General features: G+C 42.3%; 1 protein-coding gene and 1 pseudogene across 5 annotated transcripts in view; one reads left to right on the plus strand and one right to left on the minus strand.

Annotated features, from left to right (window-relative positions):
* The window catches only part of SH3KBP1 (SH3 domain containing kinase binding protein 1), a 337,564-nt gene that overhangs the window by 251,985 nt on the left and 71,042 nt on the right, over nt 1–14,537 (minus strand). The window lies entirely within an intron of this gene.
* LOC116583572 lies at nt 12,133–12,878 on the plus strand (annotated as a pseudogene).

The following is a 14,537-nucleotide window of genomic DNA, read 5'->3' on the forward strand; positions in this document are numbered from 1 at the left end:
ATTAATCTTAAGGATTGTATATTACATTCAATTAAACCAGATGAATATTTAACATGTTCCTTCTCTGTACTTAAGATCATTCTAGCCCCTCTGGGGGGAAAAGTGGGTGGAGATGAATAACCTACCCATCTTTGCCATCACGACAGACACAGGGATGGGTCACAGGTCTGAGAGGAACTCCATGAGCGTGCATTCTGGGAATAGCAAATGCACGCTACAGGCCAAGACTGGCCCTGCAGTAGGTTTCATTAACGAAGAGAGTGACTTCTGATTCTTTGTATGCTTTAATATTCACACGTACATTTCAGTTAAGAGGGAAAAAAAGGATACAGTTTTTAGTAAAGTGGATGGATTGTCATTTGGCTTTCATTATACCAAATAATGAACAATGCTGAACCTGTGGTTTTAATTACTCCGTGTGGCTCTGTGAGATGCACCCCAGGTTGAACTGCAATCAGGGTGACCAGTTAAGACAGCAAGAGAACACACTCCGCCCTGCCTCAGAACCAGTGCTTGTCAACTGTGCTCTGCTGTCACAAGGGCTGTTTACAAACCAGCTATGTCCCTGCATTGAACCAGGCCTGAAATTAGATTTCATATCCAGCTCGAGGGCTGGGGGCTGTGCTCAGCTTCAAGTTGGCAGCATCTTAGACTGGATTGTCATCTTAAAATATCTGCTAATGGAAACCATTCAAACTCAAGTTTTTAAATAAAAGCGAGAGTAAAATTGTATAAAAAAATCAGAGGGTAAGAAGGAAGGTGTGTGGATTTTTCAAAATAGGTTTATTTATTTGAGAGAGAGAGAGAGAGAGAGAGCACATGCATGGGGGGGAGGGACAGAAGGGGAGGGAGAGAGAGTCTTAAGCAGACTGTGCCGAGTGCAGAGCCCGACATAGGGCCTGATCCCACCACCCTGAGATCGAGACCTGAGCCACAACCAACAGTTGGACGCTTAACTGTGCCACCCAGGCGCCCCAAGGTGTATGGGTTTTTTAACCACCACTGACAAAAGAAACCCTCACTATAATTACATGGATTATATGTACCAGAGAGCTCATCTGTCATGTGATATTTTGAACCAAGTAACAGAGCAGACCATGAAAAAAAAAATCAGTGAGCACAAAGAAGCGATTTCTCAGTATCTGAAACCACACAAACCTGACATGGTCCATATTCAAACATGTATCCAAGTTCCTATCTTGTGTCACCAGAGCCCCATGTCATAATTACTCATTTAACACAGAATAGCTGAAATTACGTTCATACGGCAGATGCATTTTTTTTTAATAGGCTGGCAATTATTGCAGTTTCAAGATTTGGAGAGGAAAAGGTTGTGCACACACACTCACGATTTTGCAGTTGAGAGGAACAGTTAGAGTGAACTGTGACTATAAGCCAAGCTGTTAAACAGCAGTTACAGAATGACAGCAATAAACCTGATTCCTTTTCCATCTGCACCCCTGAAGGCCCCACTGTTACAGTGTGACTACAGTTTTAGCAGTTTTAACTTGATAGCACTTGTGGGTTTAAACAGTTATAATGTATCTTTTGCCCATAATATGTCGACCTCTTCATTTGGATGTCGTTTCTTTACCGGTTTCTTTGCCGTGAATAGCGTGTGGTCAGAAAGCAGGCCCCGTGTGACCGAGGGCTTGAGCATCTGGCGTCACATTGCAGACAACGAGATACTGTGGAAACACGCACAGCCTTGCTAAGAATATATTCACGTTTTAACACTTAAGTCAATGCCAATTATGGTTTATTATAATCATGACTAAAATACACATCTATAGTAAATATTTTAAAGGCAATTTTAATCTATTTTTTCTTCCACGATGAGCAAAAACAGCCCCTTTTTTGGTATTAAGCTGGCCCCTGCGCTCCTGGTACTAGCTATCTCAGATCTCGACCACAGTCTCATTTTACAGACAAGAAAATCACATCCCTGAGAGCTCCAGCACGGCCGCCGCCGAGCTGTGCTGCTTCTTTAGAAGAGAAAGGCTCAGTGTAAGAGGACAGAGCAGCCAGGGTGTCCCCACGTGGCCCTGGAACTGAGCAGGGCCCAAGCGCTCCCTCTCACCGCTGCCCCAGGCCTTTGACGAGAGCCTGGTTCCTATGGCTCCTCACTCTGGGCCTCCATCTGGGACCACCTGCCTCAAGAAAGCCTGGGCAGGATGTGGTTTGCCTTGGACAGCCTCTCTGCTTACAAATGAGGCAAGCCCACTGTGTTTTTCACCCAGACTCCCAGACACAGGATATCAACTTTGTTGGTTTTCTTGAGAAAAACCTGGTGGTCCCAGAGGAAGTATGACAATAAATGAAACACTCTTTCCTTCACGATAAGCAAAACAGGCAGCAAAGAGCTAAAACGGGCTGACCTCATGCACCTCATTCCACAAATAGCTAAATGCCTATCTGTGTGTGTGTGTGTGTTCATGTGGTGTGCTGTGACCACACACTGGAGACATTCACATTTTTATCTTCACTCTCCCTGAATGTCCCTCAAGATCTCTTGTCTAATCATCCCCAGTGGCAGACAGATGGTGAGAGCTCCCCCTGAGCTGGGGGCAGGGCCCGGTGGTAGGGAATACATTATTTCAAATCCCCTTGTGAGTTAAGAAACTACAGTGAAACAAAATGTCTCTGGGCAGGCCCTGGAGGTGTGCTGCCCACATGTCCCTTCAGGACAGAACTGGTGCCTTCAGGCTCCACCCCAGCTTATTTTCCAGCCCAGGTGACAGGCCCTGCTGGGGGAGCAGTGGGGGAAAGTTGGTTGCTAGGGCCTTCCCATACCAGGCTCCTGAGCAGTGTTTGCTCAGTGCTCAGAAGCTCCCTGTCAGGCTGGCTAGGATGGCAGCCTGAGGCTCCCCTGCCCTGCTTCCCGCCCTTTCATCTCCCAAGGGTGTTATCTCCCCTCCGCAAATACACCTCCTGCACCCCTACCTCCATCTCAGTGCCCACTGCCCATAGCACCCAACTGACAAACACCAGACCTCCAGATTTTTCCAGCCTCTCAGAGTGGCTCAATACTTAATGTTGATAATTAATATTTGCTGACTGATTAATATGCATCAAACCCAAATCTGCATTGCCTTACACTCAGGATTTCATGCATCCTCCCCAGTACACTAGCAAAGAGGGGCACTACTGTTGCTACTACTCCCTGCTTCAAAAGGGAAACAAGCAGATACCCAGAGGGAGTAACTTCCCAAGGACCCAGAGCTAATAAACCAAGACTCACACTTCCAGGATCTTGGGGCATTGCTACTCTCGGTCCAAGCCCCACCGAGACCCGGGAAGCAGAGCCCGGGTCCGCAGCCGCCGCCCTGCACTCCACGCGCCTCCATGAAGCCGGGCTGAGAGCAAGCAAGCTGACGGGGTTCACGGCTCACAGCACAAAGACTGAAATTCTCGGGCCGAAGGACAAGGGCACAGCAGATTTTCTGGCAGCACCCAGTGTGCACACCACAAGGAAAGAGGAAGAGCCACCCATCAATGCTACCATGCTACAGATGTGTTTGTTTGTATTTCTCTACCCTCACCCTAAAAAAGAAATCTAATGATACCTTAAGTGAAAATATGATCTCAAAAATGTCATCAAGTCAAAGCTGAATATGGATGAGGTGAAAACCTAAAATGTTTAGCTATCCTGCAACTTGATCACCTATGAAAAAACTTTTACTCCAAAATTATCATTTTTATTTCAAACGACTACCACTTATTCCATTTCATATTCTTTTTCAAGTTTTTATTTAAATTCCGGTTAGTTAACATAGAGGGCAATATTAGTTTCAGGTGTACACTACAGTGATTCATCACTTCTGTACATCACCTGGTGCTCAACACATGTGCCCGCCTTCATCCCCATCACCTGTTTCCCCCATCCCCCGCCACCCGCCCTCTGGTAACCAGCAGATTGTTCTCTAGGGTTAAAAGTCCTTTTCATGTTCCTCAATAAACTTGGGAAAATGACACACATTCCTTAAGGCTTCCTGGAATAAAGAAGATTTCATGCAATGCATCAAATTTACTCTGTGCTATAAACTTGGAACGTTCTGCTTCCTGGTTTTGGAAACACTAACCTTTTTTTTCCTGTCAGAATGTATCAGTCTGTAGAATGTGTACATTTGGCAGGCCTATGAACCAAATTTTTTAAATTCTATTTCTTACAATGTGGTTTAAGAGCTCCAATAATAGTGATCAGATAAATAAAAAAAAAACCTTAGAGATATGCTTTACTTAAATGCATGAACATAGTAGAAGAGGTTTTATTTTTCATTTTTCACTTAAGAATAGTGGCAATTTTCATTTATATGTCCATACGTGGACTAATTCTGGAAAGGGAAAAAAGCCTCCTATGAGCTCCCCTTATACCCAGTATTCATCATTACTAGTAATAATAATATTAATAATGTGTAGCTGGACTCTAGGTACATTATTATTTATTCATCCTTCTGTTCTCAGAGCCTCTCAGTATCTGGCACACGATAAAATACATCTAGCTCTTACAGAAACTCTACCAGGATATTAGTACTGTCGCCTTTTAAAGAGGAAGAGCTGCTTCAGGGAGGGGAGGAAACTTCTGAGGCTACACAGCTGGTGTGCCATGAGCAGGGATCATGCCCCCTCCTGAAACACCTCCCCTAGCCTTCTAGAACATTCACTTGCCTATTTTCCTCCTCTTTTGGCCATTACCTGTCAGTCTCAATGCTGGGGTGCCATATTCCCTCTCCAGGCGATTTCACTCATCTGGGCTTCGAAGGATTCCCAAATGCCTATGTGCAGCCTGCACCTGGTGCCTGAACTCTAGACCCACGACCTTAACAAGCTTCCTGGTGGTCTGCAAAAAACCCTGGGTCATCCGTCCCTCTTTTCTCTCACTACACATCCAGTCAGATCAGCAAACCCTAGTAGGGCTGCCTTCAGAAATATCCAGAATCTGATAAGTAAATCCTGGTGGTATTACCTTCAGAAATATCCAGAATCTAACCATTCTCCCTGCTTCCACTACCAACACCCTGGGCTCCCCTGGATTCCTGGGTTGGCCTCTGACCTATGCTCCCTGCTTCCATCCTTGCCCCTAGTGGTCTGTTCTCCACAGGGCAGCAAGAAGGAGCCAGTTACAGCATCCCCGGTCACATTAACTCCACTGCCCAGAGCTCCCTTGATTATTTCCCATCTCACCCAGAGTCCCAAGTCTTACAGTAGCCCTCTACGCCTATCTTCTGACTCTCTCGCCTAGCCTTCCCCCCTCTAGCACAGAGTCAGATCAACACACCAGGGAATTTCCCTCCTCAGGGCCTTTGCATATGCTGTTGCCTCTGCCTGAAAGCTCTTTCCCACGATCCCCCCACAGGTCTCTTCCTCGCTGGCTCGTCTTAACTTAAAGGTCACCTTTTCAGTGAGGCCTTTGCTGGCCTCCCTATCATCAATTGCAATCCAGTCCCCAACATTCATATCCCCTTCCCCTAATTTTTTCTCCCTCCAACATGCTATAACTTATATATTGTTTCTGGTTTAATGTCTGTCTACTACAGCAGGATTTAAGTTCCATGAGAGCAGGGGTTTAGGTCCGACCTATTCACCCATGTATTCCCTAGTGCTCAGAACACAGGAAACACTCCACAAGCATTTGATAGATGAACGAGTGAACCTCAAAGAGCTCAATTAACTTCCCCCAAAGTCAGAGAGCTCAGCTCAGCCTCCAAAACCAGCGCAGAGTCACCGGTTTGTGATCAAATAAAGACGCTTGATCAGTGCACACCCAGATAGCCACATATCTGATAAAAATCAAACCAAATTGCACAGCAAGAGACAAAGTCCCCTAGCTCATTGGGTACTTTCATTAATCTCATATTCACTTGGAAGACAACAGGAATTTAAAAAACAGCAATGTAGAAAAAGTAATACACGCCTGGGAGCTACTTCAATCACAAGAAGCTGAAGGCTGCATGTACCTTAATCCCTGAGGAAAAGTAAATATGTCAGATGAAAACATTTTTCAATTTTAAGTAAATTTTTTCAAATATTCGAAATAAAGACACAAAGCCTCTCCACTATTAGCATGTTAGCATTTTTCTCCCTATACAGAGGACTCGGTAGTTTGTAGGTCATACCACATGTACAATTCCATAGCCTGCTTGTCCCTCTCAGAGCACACGTATTTCTGCATTACTGTACACAGCATGGGGGTCCCACATTCTAAGGCTATGCAGTAACTTGTCAGCAGGTAATGAAGTCAAAGCTGGTAAAAAGGAAAACAAAGAACACAAACATCAACCAAACATGGAAGCCTGCGACCACCGTTCAGCACGCCGTCTTCAAATCTACTTCCAGCCCCACCACTGAACCTGGCCCAGGTGCATTTCCTAGAGGCCAAAAGAACTAGTTCCTGTGGAAATGCTCAAGCCATATTACTTCCGGAAGTCAGAACCTAAGAGCATGGTCTATTTAAGCGGCTACTACCAACAGTGTCCCAAGAGTAAGGGCAAAGTACCCAATGGTGTCAATAACCACAAGTGCAGAGAAGCAACAAAGATAGTCGCTCATTCAACAAATACGGATAAGCACTGCTGTGCGCCAGGCACCGAGGATACAATGCTGCACAGAGGCCATGGAATCTTAGTCCAATAGGGAAGAGAGCTATTTGTCAAATAGCCACAAAAACAGATTTAAAATTCCAAGAGTCACAAGTGCTACTGAGGACAGCAATATGGCACTACAAAGGCCTGTAGAAAATGGGTATTTATAAGTCAGGAGGTCGAGGAAGATTTCCCTGGGAAAGCATGAACTGAGCTCCGGGGCTGAGAAGGCATTGGGGGTGCAGGGGGATGGAGGGGGATATGAGCCTGGAAAGAAAGATGGGGGTCACAGCACACAAGACCTTGCAGGCTGACCACATTCAAGAGTTTAGTCTTAAAAACAAGAGAAGGCCAAAGATGGATTTTAAGAGTATGTGGAATACACGGGGAAAGGGGAATGACCAGATTCACATTTTAAGACCATCAGGGTAGCCTCAGTGTGAGGTACAAGCCAAAGGGGCAACAGAGCAGATGGGGGAAGAGTTTTTCCCCGGACGCAGGGCCCAGGTGGGTCCTACATCCAGCCCTTTCATCCACACTGTCTCTGAGGGCCCTACCTCTCCTCCCCTGCCCACTGCTTCCACCCTCCTCCACTCCTCTTCGGCCCTCCCATTCTCCTTTCATTGGGTTGGCCAGTTTTCAGGCCAACTAAAGACAAGGCCAAATGATAATGCTTCCCTGTACCTGTGCAGGGGGCGGGGCTTCCCTAAATTGCAGCCGTGACCATCACAACACGATGGCAGCATCTGACCATCCAGAGAGGTAACTGGAGCACCCGGGATGGGTTGGAGATGGTGGTTTACGGGAAAACACTCACAAACAAGTGACAAAAATTGTACACAGAGTCCCACGAACCCTTCGCCCAGCTTCCTCCAGTGATGATATTCTGTCTGACTACAGTATAGTATCAAAGCAAAGAAATGGACATTGGTTCACTTCTTTTACCTGTATTACAGATCTTTAGTTCTCATCAGGTTTTACACGCACTGATGGGGGGGGGGGGCGTGTGCGTGTAACTATGCGATTTGATGCAGCACATAGATTTGCACGACCACCATCACAATGAAGATACAGAGCTGTTCCATCTCCACAAAGGAACTTCCTCGAGGTATCCTCTTAAAGTTCCACCAGTCCTCCCCCAACCCTGCCACTCTCCCTTGGCAACCAGTAATCTGTTCTCCAACTCCACAGTTTTGTCATTTTGAAAGCACAATGTAAACAGAGTCCCACAATATATAACGTTTGAGATCGGCTTTACTTACAAAGCACAATGCCCTTGCGATCCGTCCAAGCTGTTCCCTGTATTCATGCCTTTTAATTGCTGAGTAGTACTCTGTTGGATGGATGGACCAGAATGTGTTGAAATATTCACCCACTGAAGGACATTCTGGCTGTTTCCAGTTTGGGCCTATTTGAAATAAAGCCACTATGAATGCTCCTCTACAGGTTTTTGTATGGACAGTAATTTTTAGTTCTCGGGGATGAACATTCAAGAGTATAAGGGCTGGGTCATAGGACAAGCACATAGTTTTATAAGAAACTGTCAAACTGTGTTCCAGAGTGGCTGAACCATTTTACATTCCCATAGCAATGGACAAGAGAACCAGTTTCTCTACATCCTTGCCTGCATTTGTATTATTGCTATTTTTTAGCCCCATTCTAATGCCCATTTTAATAGACACATAGTACTATCTCATTGTGGTTTTAATTTGCATTTCTGTAATGGTTGATGGTATTGAATGTCTTTTCATATGCTTATTTTCCACCTGTATATCCTCTTTGGTGAAATGTCTGTTCATGCCTTTAAACCATTTTTAGTTGGATTTTTTGGCTTCTTGCACTGACAGCTCTTTATACATTCTAAATACAAGTCCTTTGTTGGACAGGTGGTGAGCAAACCGTTTGTTCCAGCCTGTAACCTATCTTTTCATCCTCTTCACAGGGTTTTTCACAGACAAAAGTTTTTAATTCTGAGGAAATCTAATTGATCAACTTCTTCCTTAATGTTCTCTTGGTGTGATATCTAAGAACTCTTTGCCTAGCCTAGGTCCTGAAGATTTTCTCCTGTTTAATGCTAAAACTTTTAGTTATATGTTTTCCACTTAAATCCCTGATCCATTTTGAGATAAATTTTTTTACAAGGTCTAAGACTGAGGTTAAAGTTCTTTTTTTTTTTCCAGGTCTGTGGATGTTCAGTTCTTTCAGCTGAAGGCTATACTTCCTCCACTGAATCACTTGTGTCTTTTTGTCAAAAATCAGTAGGGCATATTTGTGTGAGACTGTTTCTGGGTTCTCTATTCTGTGTCACTGGCTTATGTGTCTGTCTCTACACCAGTACCACACTGTCTTGATTGTTAGAGCTACTACACTAAGTCATAACATAGTCCCAGAAGTCCTGCTACCTTGCTCTTTTTCAAAATCATTTTAACTGTTCTAGGTCCTTTGATTTTCCATAAACATTTTAAAACAAGTGAAAAAAAAACTTTCCTGGGATTTTGATAGGAATTACCCTACTGATAGATTAATTTGGAGAGAATTAACATCTTCACCTTGTTGACTCTTCCAATTCACAAACACAGCATAACTTTATTATTTATTTAGATCTTCTTCAAATACTTTCATCAACTTTTTGTAGTTTCAGCACATATATCCTGTGTGTGTTTTGCTAGATTTATATCTAAGTAGCTCAATTATTTTAGGAGTGATTGTAAATAGAATTGTGCTTTTATGAGATTAAAAGTCACTTGTGGTGCAAAAATAATGAATACTGTTATGCTGGAAATAAATAAAATAAAAAAAAATTTAAAAAAAAATTAAAAAAATAAAATAAAATAAAATAAAAATAATAAATAAAAAAAAAAGAATTGTGCTTTTAATTGGGTTTCCGTATGTTCATTGCTAGGAAATAGAAAAATTAATTTTTTTAAAGATTTTATTTATTTATTTGACAGAGAGAAATCACAAGTAGATGGAGAAGCAGGCAGAGAGAGAGAGAGAGAGAGGGAAGCAGGCTCCCTGCTGAGCAGAGAGCCCGATGCGGGGCTCGATCCCAGGACCCTGAGATCATGACCTGAGCCGAAGGCAGCGGCCTAACCCACTGAGCCACCCAGGCACGCCGAAAAATTAATTTTTATGTGTTCATTTTTCTATCCTGTGACCTTGCTGAATTCACTTATTAGTTCCAGAAGTTATTTTGTATATTCTTGGGATGTTCTATGAGAGAATCATGTCATCTGCAAACAGGGACAGTTTTATTCTTCCTTTCCAATTCCTATGTCTTTTACTACTCTTCTCAGCATTGCACTGGCTGGGACTTCCAGTACTGTGGTAACAGCAGATTATCCTCAGTTTATTCTCATCCTCAGGAAGAGAGCATTCAGCCTTTCACCATTTAGTATAATATTGATGTAGGGTTTTTGTTTTTTTGTAGATGCTATTTATTAAGCTAGGGAAATCCCCCTCAATTCCTACTTTGCTGAGAGTTTTTATCATGAATGGATGTTGAATTTTGTCACATGTTTTTTTCTGCATCAATTGATATGCTTATGTGATTTCTTTTCTCCTGTAGCTTGTTGATATGGTGGATTACATTAACTGATTTTCAAACACTGAAGCTGCCATCATACCTAGAATGAACCCCTCTTGCTCATGGTACATAGTTCATGTTGCTGGATTTGTTTTGCTAATACTTTGTTGTGGATTTTTCTGTTTCTGCTCTTAAGGGGAACTGGTCTGTAGTTACTTTTGTACTGTTGGTTTTGGTACCAAGGTTTTGGTACCAAGGTAATACTGGCCCTAAAATGAATTAAGAGGCATTCCCTCCTCTTCTATTTTCTTGAAAAAATTATGTAGAATTGGCAAAATTGAACTACTGGGACTTCATCAAGATAAAAAGCTTTTGCACAGCAAAGGAAACAGTCAACAAAACCAAAAGACAATGAACAGAATGGGAGAAGATATTCAGAAATGACACTACAAATAAAGGGCTAGTATCCAAAAATCTATAAAGAACTTATCAAACTCAATACCCAAAGAACAAATAATCCAATCAAGGAAGGGGCAGAAGACATGAATAGACATTTCTGCAAAGAAGACATCCAAACAGCCAACAGACACATGAAAAAGTGCTCAACATCAAATAATCCAATCAAGAAATGGGCAGAAAACATGAATAGACATTTCTGCAAAGACATCCAAACAGCCAACAGACAAATGAAAAAGTGCTCAACATCACTTGTCATCAGGGAAATACAAATCAAAACCACAATGAGATACTACCTCACAACAGTCAGAATGGCTAAAATTAACAACTCAGGAAATGACAGATGTTGGCAAGGATGCAGAGAAAGGGGACCCCTCCTACACTGTTGGTGAGAATGCAAGCTGGTGCAGCCACTCTGGAAAACAGTATGGAGGTTCCTCAAAAAGTTAGAGCTACCCTACAACCCAGCAAGCACACTACTGGATATTTACCCCAAGATACAAATGTAGCAATACAAAGGGGTACGTGCACCCCAATGTTTATAGTAGCAATGTCCATAGAAGCCAAACTACAGAGAGAACCCAGATGTCCATCAACAGATAAATGTATAAAGAAGATGTGGGGTACACACACACACACACACACACACACAGGAATATTATGCGGCCATCAAAAAATGAAATCTTGCCATTTGCAACAATGTGGATGGAACTAGAGGCTATTATGCTAAGCAAAACAAGTCAATCAGAGAAAGACAATTATCATATGATCTCACTCATAGATGGAATTTGAGAAACAAGGCAGAGGATCATAGGGGAAGAGAGGAAAAAAATGAAACAAGATGAAACTCGAGAGGGAGACAAACCATAAGAGACTCTTAATCTCAGGAAACAAACTGAGGGTTGCCGGAAGGGAGGGGGGTTGGAAAGATGGGGGGGCTGGTTGATGGACATTGGGGAGGTATGTGCTATGGTGAGTGCTGTGAATTGTGTAAGACTGATGAATCACAGACTGGTATCCCTGAAACAAATAATACATTATATGTTAATAAAAATAAATGAATTAAAATTTTTTTAAAAAATGAACTAACAGGGGCGCCTGGGTGGCTCAGTGGGTTAAAGCCTCTGCCTTCAGCTCAGGTCATGATCCCAGGGTCCTGGGATGGAGCCCCGCGTCGGACTCTCTGCTCAGCAGGGAGCCTGCTTCCCTTCCTCTCTCTCTGCCTGCCTCTCTGCCTACTTGTGATATCTGTCTGTCAAATAAATAAAATATTGAAAAAATTTTTAAAAAAATGAACTAACATACTCTCACCATACAATCCAGCAACCAGCCTCCTTGGCATTTACTCAAAGTAGTTGAAAACTTATAGTCACACAAAATCCTATACACGCACACAGATGTTTATAGCAGCTTTATTCGGAACTGCCAAAACTTGGAAGCAAACAACAGGTCCTCCAATAAGCGAATGGATAAATAATCTGTGGCACAGGAAGATAAGGGAATATTAAGTGCTAAAAAGCAATGAGTTCTCAAGCCACTGAAGAGAAATGGAGGGATCTTGGTGCAGTAATGGCGGCCACTCTGGAGTCCTCTGTGGAGGACCCAAGACAGAACTTTGTTCGAGTTTTGGAAAAGCAAGATGGCACTACTATGGCTCCTTTGGAAAAGGAGCACTATGGCTACAGCGGTGTGGGCCGTGATGTTTGGGATGCTGCCATTGCCCATTCTAAGAAATGCCTGGGGTTTTCTGGCGATGGGGCACACAGTCTGAGCCAGCAGTCAGGGCTGGAGCTGGGCTCCAGGACTGGGGCTGTGGGATTCATGGTTGCTACTCTCGGGGCTGATGTTGTGGTCACAGATCTGGAGGAATTGCAAGATTTGCTGAAGATAAATATTAATATGAACAAGCATCTTGTCACTAGTTCTGTTCAAGCCAAAGTTCTGAAATGGGGGGAAGAAACAGAAGACTTTCCTTCTCCATCAGACTTCATACTGCTGGCCAACAGCATATACTATGAAAGTCTTTGGAGCCATTGTTGAAAACTCCAAAAGGTCTTAGTGGATATGAGACTTGAATTATATGTTGTTATGAACAATGAACAAGGAGGAAAAAAATCCAGAAACTGAGAAAAAATAATTTGAGCTCTTCCAGCTAGACTTTGACTTTGAAAAAATTCCTTTAGAGAAACACGATGAAGAATATTAAACCGAAGATATTCATATTTTATACATCAGAATGAAAAAATCAAAATCTCCATTGTGAAATCTTTAGTCATCTTATCCATGCCTCTAACAACCTGGATGAGCTTAAGATGTGAATGGAGCATGTAAATACAGCAGGGGAAGATTGCGTTCACCGATTTTTCCAGCATGTCCAAAGAGATTTGATATATAACTGACAACCACCATGGGCTGCCTGCAATTTGAAAAATGATTACTGCCTGCCTGCCAATGGGCCTGAAATCCAACTTAGTTCATTTGTAGCTCAGCATCAAGCTCTGTTTAAAAGAAAATTGTGTATCAGTCACTCCTCAAATGAAAATAGGGGTTGAGGTTTGCCTAAATTCTGCCAGAAATAAACAGTGAGGTGGCATGGTTGACGTGGCGTTATTGTCAGGAAAGTAGAGATGAACTGATCCAATTTCTAAACAGAGACATCTATTACTATGTAATTCTGTTTAAGTTGCAACTAGTAAAATTTAGTTGTCTTCAAGATCAATAAATCTTAAAAGTTGGTTTTTATTTTAATATAACTATGCAGTAGTTTTCATCATGTGTATTTTCTACTTCATTGCTATTATTAGGATTGCTTTATTCTTTAAATGTCCTTTTTTAAAAACCCGAAAATACTGTTTTTTATTCTTCTATTAGCCAAAGATTTAGTCTTTTGCTCCAACATACATGTCTATGTGAGTTAGATAGTAAATTATACTGTAATGAGTTGGTAGGAATGAAAGTAAGAAACCAGGAGGGGGAAAAGGTATCTTTACAAACTTTTCCATTTGAGAATGGAGCAAGAATAAAAATCCATTTTCAGGCTTGTGTGGTTATGTGGCTCTTACACTTTTCTTTGCATACATCTTCCAGGAAAATGGCTAAAATCACCAGGGTTTATATGAAGCAGAGAAATGTTTTTAAGTAACTACAAATGTGGTTCTCTATATATTGACCAAGTGATTTTCGTTCTATGTATTCTCTGTTTTATGTTATAATGATAGTCATCTGCTCACAGACTGATCTATCAAGGACTTGAGTTATAGCAGTTGTGAAGAGTAATACTAACTGGACAGAATTTTGGATAAAGCTCCAGTTGTAGGCATTGCTGCTAGGTGGCACATTTTATGTATTAAAATAAACATTGTTTTGGGGGGAAAAACAAAGAAGAAATGGAGAGATCTTAAGTGCATACTGCTAAGTGAAAAAAAGCTAACCTGAAAAGGCTGCGTACCATGTGATTCCAACTGTAAGACAAACTGTGGGGACAGTAAAAAAATCAGTTTCAGGGTTTGGAGGGAGGGATGAATAGGCAGAACACAGAGAATTCTTAGGGCAGTGAAACCACTCCGTATGCTACTACAGAAGTAGATACATGTCATTATACATTTGTCAAAACCCACAGAATACACAACATGAAGAGTGGATCCTAATGTGAAATGTGGACTTTAGCTGATTATGATGTGTCAAGAGAGGCTCATCTTCTGTACAAAATGGCCCACTCCGGTGGGGGACATAGATGCCAGGGGAGGCTGTGCTGGTGTGCGGAGAGGGGGCTTATGGGAACTCTGTACGTTCTGCTCAGTTTTGCTGTGGACATAAAACTACTCTGAAAAACAAAATCTATTAAAAATTGAAATTAAAAAGACAGATTTGAAACAAGAAAAAAAAGATTATGTGGAATTGGTGCTAATTCTTTAAATATTTAGTAGAAATCTCTAGGAAAACCCTCCAGGTTTGGAGATTTCTTTTTTGGAAGC

This window comes from Mustela erminea, chromosome X (genome assembly GCF_009829155.1).
Source record: "Mustela erminea isolate mMusErm1 chromosome X, mMusErm1.Pri, whole genome shotgun sequence".
NCBI lineage: Eukaryota > Metazoa > Chordata > Mammalia > Carnivora > Mustelidae > Mustela > Mustela erminea.